This window comes from Mobula birostris, chromosome 22, assembly GCF_030028105.1.
Source record: "Mobula birostris isolate sMobBir1 chromosome 22, sMobBir1.hap1, whole genome shotgun sequence".
Taxonomy (NCBI): domain Eukaryota; kingdom Metazoa; phylum Chordata; class Chondrichthyes; order Myliobatiformes; family Myliobatidae; genus Mobula; species Mobula birostris.
This window is the reverse complement of record NC_092391.1, coordinates 27,332,644-27,347,453: the sequence shown is the minus strand read 5'-3', so window position 1 is coordinate 27,347,453 and position 14,810 is coordinate 27,332,644.

Here is a 14,810-nt window from a genome sequence, read left to right as displayed (position 1 = left end):
ACCTACAGCAGAGCAAATGTGATATTTATGTACGAACCTCTTGTTAGGTGGATTTGCACTGCACACTTGATAGCAGTTGGGCTGCAGGGATGCCATCCGATGAACAAGCATGGTATAAACAGTAGAAAAGATGTATCTGGACTTGGGGGCCTGAATTACTAGGAGAGGTTGTGTAGTTTAGGTCTTTATTTCATGGATTATAGGAGATTAAGGGGGTGACCTGATAGAAGTAATGAAGGGGTATAGATGAGGTAAAAGTACATAGTCTTTTTTCCCCAGGGCGGGGTTGTTTAAAAACAAGAAGGCATAGGTTTAAGGTCAGAGACGAGAGAATTAAAAGGGATATCAGGAGCAGCTTCTTCACGTAAAGGCTGATATGTATTTGGAATGAGCTGTCAGAATTAGTGGTTGAGGCAGGCATATTAGCAACATTTTAAAGCAACAATGGTTAGCACAATGCTTTATAGTACCAGTTTTGTTGTTTCGTATGACATGGTCCATTCAGGAGCCGGGGTTGAATCAATCTTCGTGAGGCATCTGGTCAACATGGGTGGCCCTGAGTTGGCATCATCTGATTGAGTTCTTGAAGCACGCAAGCCTCCACACACGTCAACGTGTCGATCCAGGTCACGGAGGACAGTATCAGTGACTCGGGTTCAATCCCTGCTGCTGCCTGTAAGGGATTTGTACGTCCTCCCTGTGACTGCGTGGGTTTCCTTCGGGTGCTATGGTTTCCTCCCATGATCCAAAGACACGCCTGTTGGTCTTTGTAAATTGTCCCATGATTACGCTAGGATAAAACCAGCGGAATGCTGGGCGGCACAGCTCAAAGAGCCCATTCCGTGCTGTATCCCAATAAATAAATATGTGGATAGGAGAGGATTAGAGGGCTACAGGCCAGATGTGGGAAAATGGGATTACCTCACTGGGCTTCACGGTCAGCATGGTGGAGTATGACTTTATGACTCTATAAGCATTATATTTGTGTTCACAATACAGTGGTGTTACGTCAATTCCTGTTCCTAGGCATGCTGGGGAGATTCCAATTTATCTATCACCTACCTTGTGCATTCTAACTATCCCATCTGGCTTGGAATCCAGTAGGGAATAAATCACAAGCATAGCTGGGAAGACTTCCACTTTACTGTAATTGGAGGTGTGAATATGAGATAATTATCACACTTTAACTCATGTGAACATACAAATATAGTGCAGGAGCAGCCGTGGTTCCAACAGCTGTGGTCAGTTAGTTGTAACTTGCTATTACGTACAAATTATCATGCTCACTTGAGAGCAAGATATTCATGATCTAATGCTTTACTAAATAAAGATACCATCTGGCAAGGTACTGAGTCATATAGACAGGGCAATCACACATATCTGCCACAAAAGCTGCTCACAGTTCAGATACCGGAGTTGGAGTTGGCTTCAGTGCCCTCCCACAGATTCAGGATGAAATCTAATTCAGCCTGACCAAGTTTAATACTTCAGTACAGATTCCATTAATTCCACCCAGTTAACAGAATTTCACTTGAGGGGTTAACCTTTCATGTTTGCAACTTACAGATTCTAACAGCAGATAAATATTGTATGCTTAAATCATCCTTCCGTGCTTCATAATTTGTCTGGGAATTGAATTTGATCATTGTTTCCTTCCGTTTACGAATATCTCAGTCTAATCCTGCAATATCATTTGGACGCCTTCTATCCCACTTCAACATTGCAGATGGCCATTTCAAGCAAGGGTAATGAGGATGCGTCCCAACAGGAGATCGTAAAACCTGCAGTTTCTCATACGTAAATAGATAGGGCATCCAAATTAGAGCTGGAAATAGTAGCAGCTGATTCATGCTATTTGCTGATTTTATGTTTAGCTGCATTGCTGGTGGTAGCCCTGATTGACAATGAAACCTATTTAAACAATGTCCTGGGGTGTTGCCTGGGTGGTGATTTTTCTTCACATCATTGGAGGTAAATGCTTGTGATCTATTTGTGCTGCAATTTTCCACGTATATTCTAAATCTGTACTAAAGCATAATATTTGCATTGCTGTTCTGCGCCAGCCTTCTGTATGCTCCCTGCAGTTGCCTCAAAATACCAACTAATACCAAATCAGCAAATGAAAAGGACATAAGATTAGAGTTGCAATGAAAGTTTATAACAGCACACCCAGATCATCCAGGTACTTTGTAAACACCCCCTTTCTTATGATTTATTTATTGTTGGGATACTGGCATTCATTTCTCATCACATACTGACTCTTGAGAAGTCCCATGTGCAATATCTTCCTCTTAATGTTTTTGTTTGTGTGTTGAAGATACTTCTAAAATGCATTTGTGAAGGAGATTCCAGAATTTTGAATCATTGTCGGTGAAGAGATGGAGTATATTTCCACGTCAAGGGGATTTATATAATTCACAGGGGCGGCATTGACCCGATATATCTTGCGCCCAGCTGTTGGAAGCCATGAGGAAGGTGCTGCTGAAGAAGACACTTCACTACATATTATAGAAAGTACATTCTTCAATGTGCCTGCCTTTGGTCAATTCAGGAATAAGTATTTGAAGGTCAAGTCTTCAGACTTGGCACAAAACTCATCCCTGCCCTTCTAAATATTTCTGAGACTTGGGCCACCTAGGGAAGGCATTTCAGGTACTGGAAAAAATAGCATCAGCAATTCCTTCACAGAATCCTCCAAATTTACTGCAAGGACAAGCAAATCAGTATCTGTCACCGCTCCCTGTTCAGCATCTATAAGGGGGAAGCCATAAAGTTTATATACATGATATCAGACTTCCAAAACAGACTTATTATTCCAAGCTTTTTCAATTCTGTGCTATGGAAGCACACTAAACCCTTACACAAACAATAGAAGGAGCGGATCACCTCGGAAATGAACTACTCACTCATCTCATGGGCCACCACCAGGCCCACCTGTGTAAGGATCAGTAGATCCTGCGTAGGTCTCACAAAGCCAAAGTAGTAATAAGTCATCCCTGACTCTGAGGATCTGCTCAAGAGGAAGGTACCCCCTGCAGCCAGTGGAGAGGTTAGCTGCCATAGAATTGAAGGCACATGCCGTCAACAGTCAGGGGATTAGATGTGGGATTCCCCGAGAGACCAACACTAATTTGAAACATTTTCAAAATTAAGTTTCTTTATTGACTTCCAGGATCTGCAGAGTCAAGGCTGATGTACTTCCACATAACTAAGGGATTGCTGCAATATCAGAGCTGACACTTTTCAGTTGGATTGTCTGCCCTTTTGATTGGGAACTTTGGAAAAAAAAAAGTCCTTTTGGCTGTACTGGAAGATGCAGTGCAGCAGAATTCTCAGTTTTCTTGACAATGTATATCCTCAGATCAACATCGCTAAAGCTGATAATATGGTCATCTAAATCAGAACTGTCTGAAGGAGTTTGCTGAGTGCAAATTGCCTGTTGCTTGAACCACTTTCAACACTTCAAAAATACTTTATTTTCCATGACTTTTAATAAAATGAAATATGCCAATAAAATGCACATTTTCTTTCCTTTTGCGACACCCGTGTGTATATAATGGCAAAATACTTGCTGATACTTGAATATCTGTTAGGCTGACACCCAACAGCCTTCAGTCCTTCAAGTGGTCTCCAAGGTCCCAGATTGTCTCCTGTCATTTGTCAAGGTCTCCATTTGTATGATACAAATTACCGCCAAAAGCCGAACTTCCCGGTGCCCAAACTTTTTAATTCCAGTTCTCATTCCCGTTCTAACATGTCGGTCCATGACCTTCTCATGTGCCAAGAGGAGGAGCGACACCTTCTATTCTGTCTGGACAGCCTCCAACCTGATGGCATGAATATCAATTTCGCTTTCTGGATAAAGAAAAATCCCTCCCCCTCCCCTCATCTATTCTGGTCTCTTATCTCTTCTTACCTACCTATCACCTTCTATTTTTCTTTCTCCTAAGGTCCACTCTCCTTTCCCAACAGATTCCTTCCTCTCCAGCCCTTTATCTTCCCTACCCTCCTGGCTTCACCTATCACCTTCTAGCTATCCTCCTTCCCCTCCCTCCACCTCGTTTATTCCCCTTTCCTGTTCGGTCCTGAAGAGGGGTCTTGGCCTGAAATGTCAACTGTTTATTCATTTCCATAGAAGCTGCCTGACCTGCTGAGCTCGTCCAGCATTTTGTGTATGTTGCTTTGGATTTACAGTATCTGCAAAATTTCTTCTGTTTGTGATTTACCACCAACCCAGACGTGAGAAAAATAACACAGGTCAGATTACTCTTTGCGTTACGAATCAGCTGCTGAAATCTCATCATGCCTGTGTTACTTATGGACTTCACTGTTCCAATGTCCAGTCTCCCATTGTTCTACTCTCTGTAAGGTTTGGTAGAATTCCACCGCCCATGTCTTACCAGCACCAAGTCCTATGAAGTGCCCTGAGATATTTTGCCATGTACAATACAAATATAAGTTATTTGTAGTTTTGCTTGCATCACACTGTACTTATGAATTAATTTTTTTAAATGTTCTTTATTATCAGCATTGAATTGCAGAGACTGTCAGATTGGGGGTCAACTGTGTTGTAAGCTCAATGAAACAGGTTCCTCTCTTGTTTTCAATTAATTCCTAGGAGACACCACTTCATTATCAGGTACATAGCAACAGGACTTTCAGGTCCTCTGGGCTACTATTCTGCCATTCAAAGAGATCATGGTGCACAATATATACTTTAAAATCATTTCTTGGCATTGCACAGGCACAGCACTAAACTGAGACTGTATCAGGCAGAATCTGAAATATTTGCACCAGGAGATTACACAAACAAACAGCTCTAACGCAGCTGCAGCTCAGGAACAACACTAAGATAGGCATTTAGTCAGCTATTTGTAGAACATAACATTAAAGTTCTCATGAGTTAACAACTCGCTCCCTCAGATCCACTTGCATTAACATACTCTCCTCATTAATAACCATTCACTCTGGTGAGGTCACCATCAGGTATCACAGATTTAAAATCGAAAGGGTAAATGAGCTCATTTCTTTCACTTAGATAGTCTTCGTGATTGTAACTGTACATATCGAAAGGTGGCAGACACTGATTCCATAAATAGTTCGAAAAACAACACAACTTGGCCAGCTACTTGAGAGTAAGGCATCCAAAGTTTATGGACAAGAGTGCAGATGTATCAGCCAAACCTCTTACCTTGACTTTCTGGTATATTCTCCTTAATTGTAACCAACCACTCCCATTCAGTTTTAAAATTGTACTATAAAACCCTAACTTTCTGGTCTTGTGTTAACTTAAATTGAGGACACTTCATGGAAAATGGAAAACATCCTTGACTTCTCTGAGCTGAACTAATACATGTCCACCTTCACTGTTGAACATGTTACTTAACATAAATTAATCCTGGTTTCCTATAAAATCTCCTTTAAGCTATCCACACCTGCCACAGCATTGAAATGCCCTTAACAAATTGAGAAATTACATCCTAAGCAAATTTATCTATTTCCCTTATCAATTTTCTTGACCTGCCTACAGACTTTGTCATAACTGACCTCACCACTTTCCTATTGCATTATCCAGCCAAGTGGGAATGCCTACAATACTGCAATGATCTAAAAAAGTTTAGGATACTTATGCATTCTCACCCAAGGCATCTATTTATAAAGCCCTAGATCACAGTTGTCTTTAACACTGCTCAACTTGTCAATAACCTGTATATTTCTTCACTTTTGTTTCAGGATGCGTCTGTCTTCATACATTGAACCTGGTTTAAATATCGAGTCATACATTGTTCTAAGCCCTGAAAAGCTGTTCTGCAAACATTCTGCCAGATATTCACTTAAGAGAGCGAAATGCAGCCAGGATAAACATACAGTGCCACAATTACTGATCCAAGATTACATTAGACTCTCCTTATTCTTCATGAGGCTATTAGTCACTGAAACAGGGGTAGGCTTTGACCCATTCTTCAGTATTAAAATAGGAATGATGAAAAATGCCAGAATATTACACATGCCCAGTCTTCTCATGCTCTCTAACCCATAGATGTTAGACAGACCCTTTCAACAGCCATTATGCTCTTTGTGGATGTCAATGAGAGACTCAACTGGGCTCTTTTCCTTAGAGTAGGGAAGGTTAAGTGAAGATTATTAACAAAATTAAGATTTAAAAGTGGGTAGATAAGGAGAAAGAATTTCTCCTAACAGAGGGTTTAATAAGCATAGATTGAGAACATGTAAAATAAGAGAATGAAGAGGAGGCATTGGATCTCACAATCCTGTTCAATCTTTGTGTAAAATCATGGCTGATCTCCAACGTAAGTCAAGATGTATGCCGTTAATCCAAATCTCCTTTCAGGCAAACAATTAGCTTCCTAGGACATTTTGGAGGGAAGTTAAGAGTCAGCCTATTGCTAATGTCAGGATTATGCAGGCCAAAACAGGGAAAGGTTACTGATTCCTTTTCTGAAGGTGCATTGGCAAACCAGTTGGGTTTTACAAGATTATAATAGCCTTTCCAGCCCAGGGGTGGGGGGGCGTGGAATGGGAGTTGTAAATAATCTAACAACCCACCCCCAGAGAAGCAGGAAACCACAACCTCTAGGGATAGAGGGAAAGGGTAAGCAAAGAGAACTAATTGAACAGTGCTTTTAATGGACCCCTTGCTTGACACATATATATAGTTAGGGTGCCTAAGACCTTTGCACAGGTCTTTGTATTTGTCAATGTGGAATGGACAGCGAGTTCATAAATCTGGCAGGAGCAAAGCATGTTGGGAATAACAAGGGTGGAGCGCCACAGGAGGGTTGAGGGGCAAATGACAGAGTGAGTGCCAGGGGCCTGGGGTGGTGTGGGTACAGACACACTCAGCCCTGAGACACCAGGCAAGATCATTCAATTTCAAACAATTGGCTTATTGATCATTACAGAATGTCTCTCTGGTGCTTTCTGCTCCCTCCCCTCTCCCTTCCCCTTTTCCCAACCGTGATTCCCTTCTCCCTGCCCCCTTCCCACTCTCAATCTACAATAGAGACGCACATCAGAATCGGGTTTATCATCACTTGCACGTCATTGAAATTTGTTTATTTTTTGCAGCAGTAGTATAGTACAATACATAAAATTACTATGGTACTATGCAAAAATCTTAGACACCCTAGCTCTCTCTCTATATATAAGACTTTTGTACAGTACTGTATGATTTTACAACATTTCTATGTGATGTCAGAACAATTAGCTAATTACTAGATTATAGAAAAAATGAGAAGTGATTTTTGTCTGTAATTTCACAATTTTTACACAGAATGAAAAAGTAAACCTTCTATAGATGTACTGTGGAGAGCATTCTGACAGGCTGCATCACTGTCTGGTATGGAGGGGCTACTGCACAGGACCGAAAGAAGCTGCAGAAGGTTGTAAATCTAGTCAGCTCCATCTTGGGCACTAGCATACAAAGTTCCCAGGATATCTTTAGGGAGCGGTGTCTCAGAAAGGCAGTGTCCATTATTAAGGACCTCCAGCACCCAGGGCATGCCCTTTTCCCACTGTTACCATCAGGTAGGAGGTACAGAGTCTGAAGGCACACACTCAGTGATTCAGGAGCAGCTTCTTCCCCTCTGCCGTCCAATTCCTGAATGGACTTTGAAACTTTGGACACTATCTCACTTTTTTAACATATAGTATTTCTGTGTTTGCACATTTTTAATAATCTATTCAATATATGTAATTGATTTATTTGTTTATTTATTATTTGTTTATTTTTTTTCTCTCTCTGCTAGATTATATTGAACTGCTACTGCTAAATTAACAAATTTCACATCACATGCCGGTGATAATAAACCTGATTTTGATTCTGAGATGAGATCAACTTAACCATCACTCCCAACAAAATATAATTGCATTGCTCTCAGGTGTTTAGTACCTACAGTGAGATTTTTTAAAAAGCTTATTACATAATGGTGATTCACAAGAGGTTAGTATTGAGGGAAACTAACAGAATGTGTGTTGCTTGAGGAACTGAATGCAAATACAACGAGGTTTTGCCTCAGCTAGACCATTTATGGAGTACTGGAGTATTAATACTCTTTAAAGGAGGAGTATGGGTCTCCTTATTTAAGGAAGGAAGCAATTCAGAGATTCTCTACACCAGTACCTTGAATGAAAGCGATGAACTGAGGCTGAAGCTGTTGGCCTGTTCGATCTGCTCCAGGCTTTGTGTCTATGGACTCACTTTCATTCCAAGTGCTTTTGCTTGCTTTTATTGTTTGCACAATTTGTTTTTTCCCCTCCCTCTCTGCGCATCGGGTGTTTGCTGGCCTTTTTTAAATGGGTTCTTTCAGGTTTCTTGTTTTGAGACAAATCTCACGGTTGTATAATTTATGCATACTTTGATAATAAATGTACTGTACTTTGAACTTTGAATGAGCAGATTGTCTTTTGATGAAAGGTTGGACCGATTAGGCTTATATCCACTGGAGTAAGACAGGACATGATTGAAACATATAAAGTCCTGAGGGGTGACTGAGAAAAGGAGATTTCCTCCTATGGGAGAATTTAGAACTAGAAATCACTGTTTAAAGTAAGAAGTCGTTCAATTAAGACAAATAAGGCATTTCTTTTTCTTTCAAAGGATAATAAAGCAAAACCTTTGAAGATGAAGATCAATAGATGCAGTAGATACTTAATAAGCAAATAGGTGAAAGGTTACCCACAAAGGTGGAATGCAGAATTGAGTTTAGAGCAGCCTTGGAATGATGTAACAGGCATAAGGGGTCAAGTAAACTCCCAAACCCAGGCTTGAGGGGTCAAGTAACCTATTCCTGCTCCTAATTCATATATTTGTACATTAATAAATGAAGAATCTGAATCACTAATACATGTTGATATATCTGAAGATGTTTGGAACTGACTGTACAATTATTTGATTAAAGCCTTAAAGTTTGGGATTTCATCCCAAAATTGTTAAAGCATGGAAGTGAAAAGTTTATTCCCTAATCTACTTCAAAACAGTGGCTTTCTATATATTATCATCTGATAGGGCAAAAATGAGGCTTAATTTTTGTCAGCTGCAGCTCAGTAGGTGATTGTCAGCTGTGAGTTTGAGGTTGGTCAGATACTGGGGACTGGAAGTCCTATAATTTTCTGCAGCAAATTGACACACCGCCTTTTGTTATTTGACAGCTAATTGCTGATTGGAAACTTTGTGCACGCAGAGCTCACTTTGGTAAATTGCAATGCACTCCACCATGTGGTCGATGGACTTTAACACAGAGAACGCAAGGCATACAGCACATGCAAGCTAAGACTGGCAAGATGCTGAAGTGTTTTGATATGAATATATATCTGAGACAACTCACGATCAGCCCTATTCCTCAGCAACACACACAAAATGCTGGAGGAACTCAGCATCTATGTAAAAGAGTACACAGTCGACGTTTCGGGCCAAAACCCTTCATCAGGACTGGAAAGGAAGGGGAGAAGGTGGGGGGAGGGGAGGAAGAGGTACCAGGTGCAGGTGATAAGTGAAACTGGAAGATGGGGAGGGGTGAAGTAAAGAGCTGGGAAGTTGATTGGTGAAAGAAATAAAGGGCTGGAGGAGGGGGAATCTGATCGGAGAGACAGAAGATCATGGAAGAAAGGGAAGGGAGAAGAGCACCAGAGGGAGGTGATGGGTTAGTAAGGAGATAAGGTGAGAGAAGGAAATTGGAAAGGGGGAATGATGAAGTGGGGTGCAATTTAGATTAGATTATGAGGACACTCAGTCCTCGTTTATTGTCATTTAGAAATGCATGCATTAAAAAATGATACAATGTTCCTCCAGAATGATATCACAAAAAAACCAGGACAAACCAAGACTAAAACTGACAAAGCCACATAATTATAACATATAGTTACAACAATGCAAAGCAATACCGTAATTTGATAAAGAGCAGACCATGGGCACGGTAAAAAAAGTCTCAAAGTCCCGATCGACTTATCATCTAATGCAGACGGAAGGAAGAAACTCTCCCTGCCATGAGCTTCCAGCGCCGCAAACTTGCCGATGCAGCACCCTGGAAGCACCTGACCACAGTCCGATTCATGAGTCTGTCCGAAAACTTCGAGCCTCCAACCAGCCCTCCGACACCAAGCACTGAGCACCATCTCTGCCGAGTGCTTCGACTCCGGCCGCCAAGCAACAGGCAAAGCCGAGGATTCGGGGCCTTCCCCTCCGGAGATTTCGGATCATACAGTAGTGGCGGCAGCGAAACAGGCATTTCAGAAGGTTCACCAGATGTTCCTCCGTGCTCTCACGTCTGCCTCCATCAAATCAGAATTGTGCACGGCCTCCTACTTGACAGAATACAGATAGTCATCAATTGCTGGAAGTTCGCAAAATTGGTGTTCATGCCATCAGGTTGGAGGCTACCTAGATGGAATATAAGGTGTTGCTCCTCCAACCTGAGTGTAGCCTCATTGCAGCAGTAGAGACCATGGACCGACATGTCGGAATGGGAATGGGAATGGGAAGTAGAATTGAAATGGGTTGCCACCAGGATATCCCACTTTTTGTAGCGGACAATGAAGGTGCTTGGTGGTCTCCCAGTCTACGTCGGGTCTCACCAGGAGCACTGGATACAGTCGATGACCCCAACAGACTTGCAGGTGAAGTTTCACCTCACCTGGAAGGACTCTTTGGGACCTGAAATGGTAGTGAGGAGAAGAAGAAGAAGAAGAATATCTTTATTGTCATTGTTGTGGAGCAATGAAACACAGTTTAGCAGCTCAATGTTTTGCAGCATGACAAAGAATATATACATAAAATAAACTCTAAAACCTCAGGAGTGCAGTCCAAAATTAATAATATATGGATGGGGGTGTAGGACTATTGCACACCCGCCATTCCTGGAAGTGTGATGCATTTAGCTGTCGCCGTCTTAGGAGGAGGGCAGGAGGAGGGAAGGGGGTGTTATACATTTCACTGCTTGTGGGTAGAAGCTGTTAAGGAGTCTGTTTGCTTTTGTCCTTAATGCTCTGTATCCCCAGAAGGTAGAGGGGAAAACAGGTGATGTCCAGGATGAGTGGGATCCTTTGAAATACAAGTAGCCTTCTTTTGAAGTCTGCCAGTATAAATGTCTCTGAGGGAGGGTAATGTTGTGCCAATAACCCGCTCTGCTACCCTCACCACCCGCTGCAAGTCCTTCCTGTCCTGTTCTGTGCAGCTGGCAAACCACACTGCACAGCAATACGTCAGGAGGCTCTCTATAGTTGTCCGATAGAAGTTGATCAGCAGGTGATGAGGGAGGAGAGCGTGCATTAGCTTCCTTAGGAAGTAGAGCCTCTGTTGGGCCTTCCCCACCTGATAAGAGATATAGGCAGTCCAGGTGAGGTCAGCCGAGATGTGGACTCTGAGGAACGGTAGAGGAGATGTAGGGGCAGCTGTGGCACTTGTTCAGCTTGCAAAGAAAAGTACCAGGAGGGAAATCAGTGGGGAGAGTCTCATGTTTGCAGCCCTATTTCTGTTTAAATTACACCATTCAGCTGTGGGGTCTGGTAAGTTTGCAAGAAGACAATGCCATGAATCATCTCAGACCCAATACCCAGCATCTCATCTCGATGGTAAATGCTTCATTCCTTACAGGGTGCACCATGATCCCTACTCAGCCTACCCACCTCATGTTGCTTGGTGACCCAAAGGTGTGTGTCTCAACATGTCTACGCCATTACCCCCACGACTTGAAGACCAAATTAGTCCCAAATTAGGATATAGGAATGCACCTGAGTCAATGGTGGAGGCAGATACACTAGTGAAATTTAAGAGACTGCTAGACAGGTATATGGGGGAATTTAAGGTGGGGCTGGTTATATGGGAGGTAGGGTTTAAGGGTTGTCACAACATTGTGGGCCGAAGGGCCTGTACTGTGCTGTACTGTTCTATGTTCTGATAATCCATCATCCTCAGCACTTTGATTGTACTACAGCAGCAGATTTTCCAAACTATCAAATATTACTCATGAACACGAGAAAATCTGCAGGTACTGGAAATCCAAAGCAACACACACAAAATGCTGGAGGAACTCAGCAGGGCAAGCAGCATCTATGGAAATGAATAAAGAGATGATGTTTCACACCAAGGATTTTCTTCAGGACTGAGAAAGAAGGGGGAAGATGCCAGAATAAAAAAGGTGAGAGGAGGGGAAGGAGGTTTGCTGGAAGGTGATAGGTGAAGCCAGAGGGGTTGGAAAGGTCAAGGGCTGCAGGAGAAGAAATCTGATAGGAGAGGAGAGTGGACCATAGGAGAAGGGAGGAAATGATAGGCAGGTGAGAAGAGGTAAAAGGTCAAAGTGGGGAATAGAGGAAAGGAGGGGAAAGTTACTCGTATTATTTCAACACATTTATTTAATAGTATAGTTATACTAGTTACACATGTCACACAGTAGATTTTTTCAGGAAAATCAGTGAATTTAAACAGAGCCAAAACATGCATGTGCTTCAACTTTTAAATCCAGCTACAGAATTAACCACACAATGTTCACAATGCTGTTCCCAGTTCCATTTATAGACAGATGAACTTAGTTTATTAAAGAGTGAGGCAAATGCAGGACCAATTAAATTTCTGACCCAAAAGTGCCATGGAATATTGCAGTTTTACTATATTGTGGTTTGTGCTTTTCCATGGCATAACAATGGGTGTGTGGTTTCAGAATTAATGATTCTAATGTACATTGCACATGACTGCACTCCCTTGGCATTACACGGCAGAGGAAATGCCCCTGGAATTGTGAAATTTAACTTCCTTTGTTAGTACAAGACACAGGAGCAGAATTAGGCCATCATGGCTGATCCCAGATCCCACTCAACCCCATACACCTACCTTCTCACCATATCCTCTGATCAAGAAACAACCAACTTCCGCCTTAAATATACTCACTGACTCGGCCTCCACCACAGTCTGCAGCAGAGCGTTCCACAGATTCACTGCTCCTTACCTCCGTTCTAAAGGGTCGCCCCTCAGATTTGAGGCTGTGCCCTCTATTTCTGGATACAGCCACCAGAGGAAACATCCTCTCCACTTCCACCCTATCTAGTCCTTTCAACATTCAGTAGGTTTCAATGAGAAATGAATATACCAAAGAGTTTAAAGACCTACTGTTGCGTTTGAGACTGTCACCCATCAGTAATATTGCACACAATTTTTTTGTTTCCCTTGAAATCAATTAACAAAAATACAAATAGACCAAAAGGAGTCAAAAGCAGAAAATAAAACAAAGCTGAAGTGGAGTGCAAGTAGATTCCGTTCCCACAGATATTTATTCTTTGATAAGGGCAAGAAAGAAACAGAGAAATATTATAAATTTGAAATATTGTGAATCAAAACACTGTCTGCTCCCAGAGCTGTAATTCTAAAATTTTGTAGATCACAAAAGCTATAAATTCCCAAACTGAAGATACCTAAAACCATGAACTCAATCATTCTAAATGCAGACTCTGGGAAGACGAGATAACATTTCAACTCTTCCAGCATTCCCGCAGTCAAACAGAGCGATAACTTCACTGGTGATGGTTGTTGGACAATTTCTCCTTAGTCAACCTGTGATGAAAGAAGGAAGAGCAGGAGCAAGTACATGTCTTGAGGATGAAACAATGTACTGAAAATGTAAAAAATGTTCTAAGAATACCGTTGAGGTTATGCTTGTTATCTTATTGTTTCATCCCAGCCATAACATAACAGAAGCTTATTTTGCGTTATCAGGCCATGAGAAGAATAGGACAGTCAAAGAAACATGTTGGTTGGAGTAGTTGGAGGTTATTATGAATAAGGTATATATAATGATTATCTCATGACGGGCAATGAATAGACCCTATCATTAGTACGAAGTGTTTTATTTTCCATTTATGTGTATGTTAAGTTACAAACTGTTGACCAAGCAAAGTGGGAACAGGATGGTGCATCTTGTGAGACGGGTGAATGGAGCAAGCAGCAACAGATACCATGACCAAACAGACTGAAAGAATGTGAAATGAACTTGGATGCACGTGTAAACTGGGTTGCATGAATTCAGTACTTAACAAGGAAAATTTGTACTAATGAGGAGAAGATGGAAACAGATTATCTCCACCTACTGAACCACGAAGAGATGTGATTTTACACATTATGATTATTTTGTGAAAGTGGCAGAGAAGTGTGTAAACTTTCCTTTGCACTTTTTCCCTTTCCCTAGATCCATTTTATACACGTGTACATTGACAGTGATTTGCCTACTTTATTTCATATTTTCTTGACCTTTCATTTCAATTTTTTTCTCATTTCACTGATTTTTGGTGAATTTAGTACATAAATACAGAAACATTGTGTCGTTTTAATATATTATGCAATCATTGGGAAGAAAAGAAAAAATTAACTGGCTGCAGAGTGGGTCACGTTGCCCTCCATACTTACATGAAAATTGGATTAGTTTTCAATATCGTACATCTTCCCATAAGCCTTGTTTCCCCTGATACGCAAAGTATTTCTCAGCAGGCTTGAACATACTTAAAAACTGTCTTTGTGTGCACTTTTTTTTGGACACTTTTAACTTGCACTGGACACTTAAACTGATTTTAACTGACATGTGGCTGTTGTGTTTTACTATTTATTGTTATGTTTATTATTTAGTGTTGCATTTGTTATGTTATGATTGCACTGCCCCTGAGAAACGCCGTCTCATTCTGCCCTGCAGGGCTGATGTATGGTTAGAATGACAATAAAGTTTTTTGAATCTGGAATCTTGAAAATCCCAGTGACTCACAAATAAAAACATGTGTATAATTAGGTTTGGCAACAGTTGCAAAGAAGATTA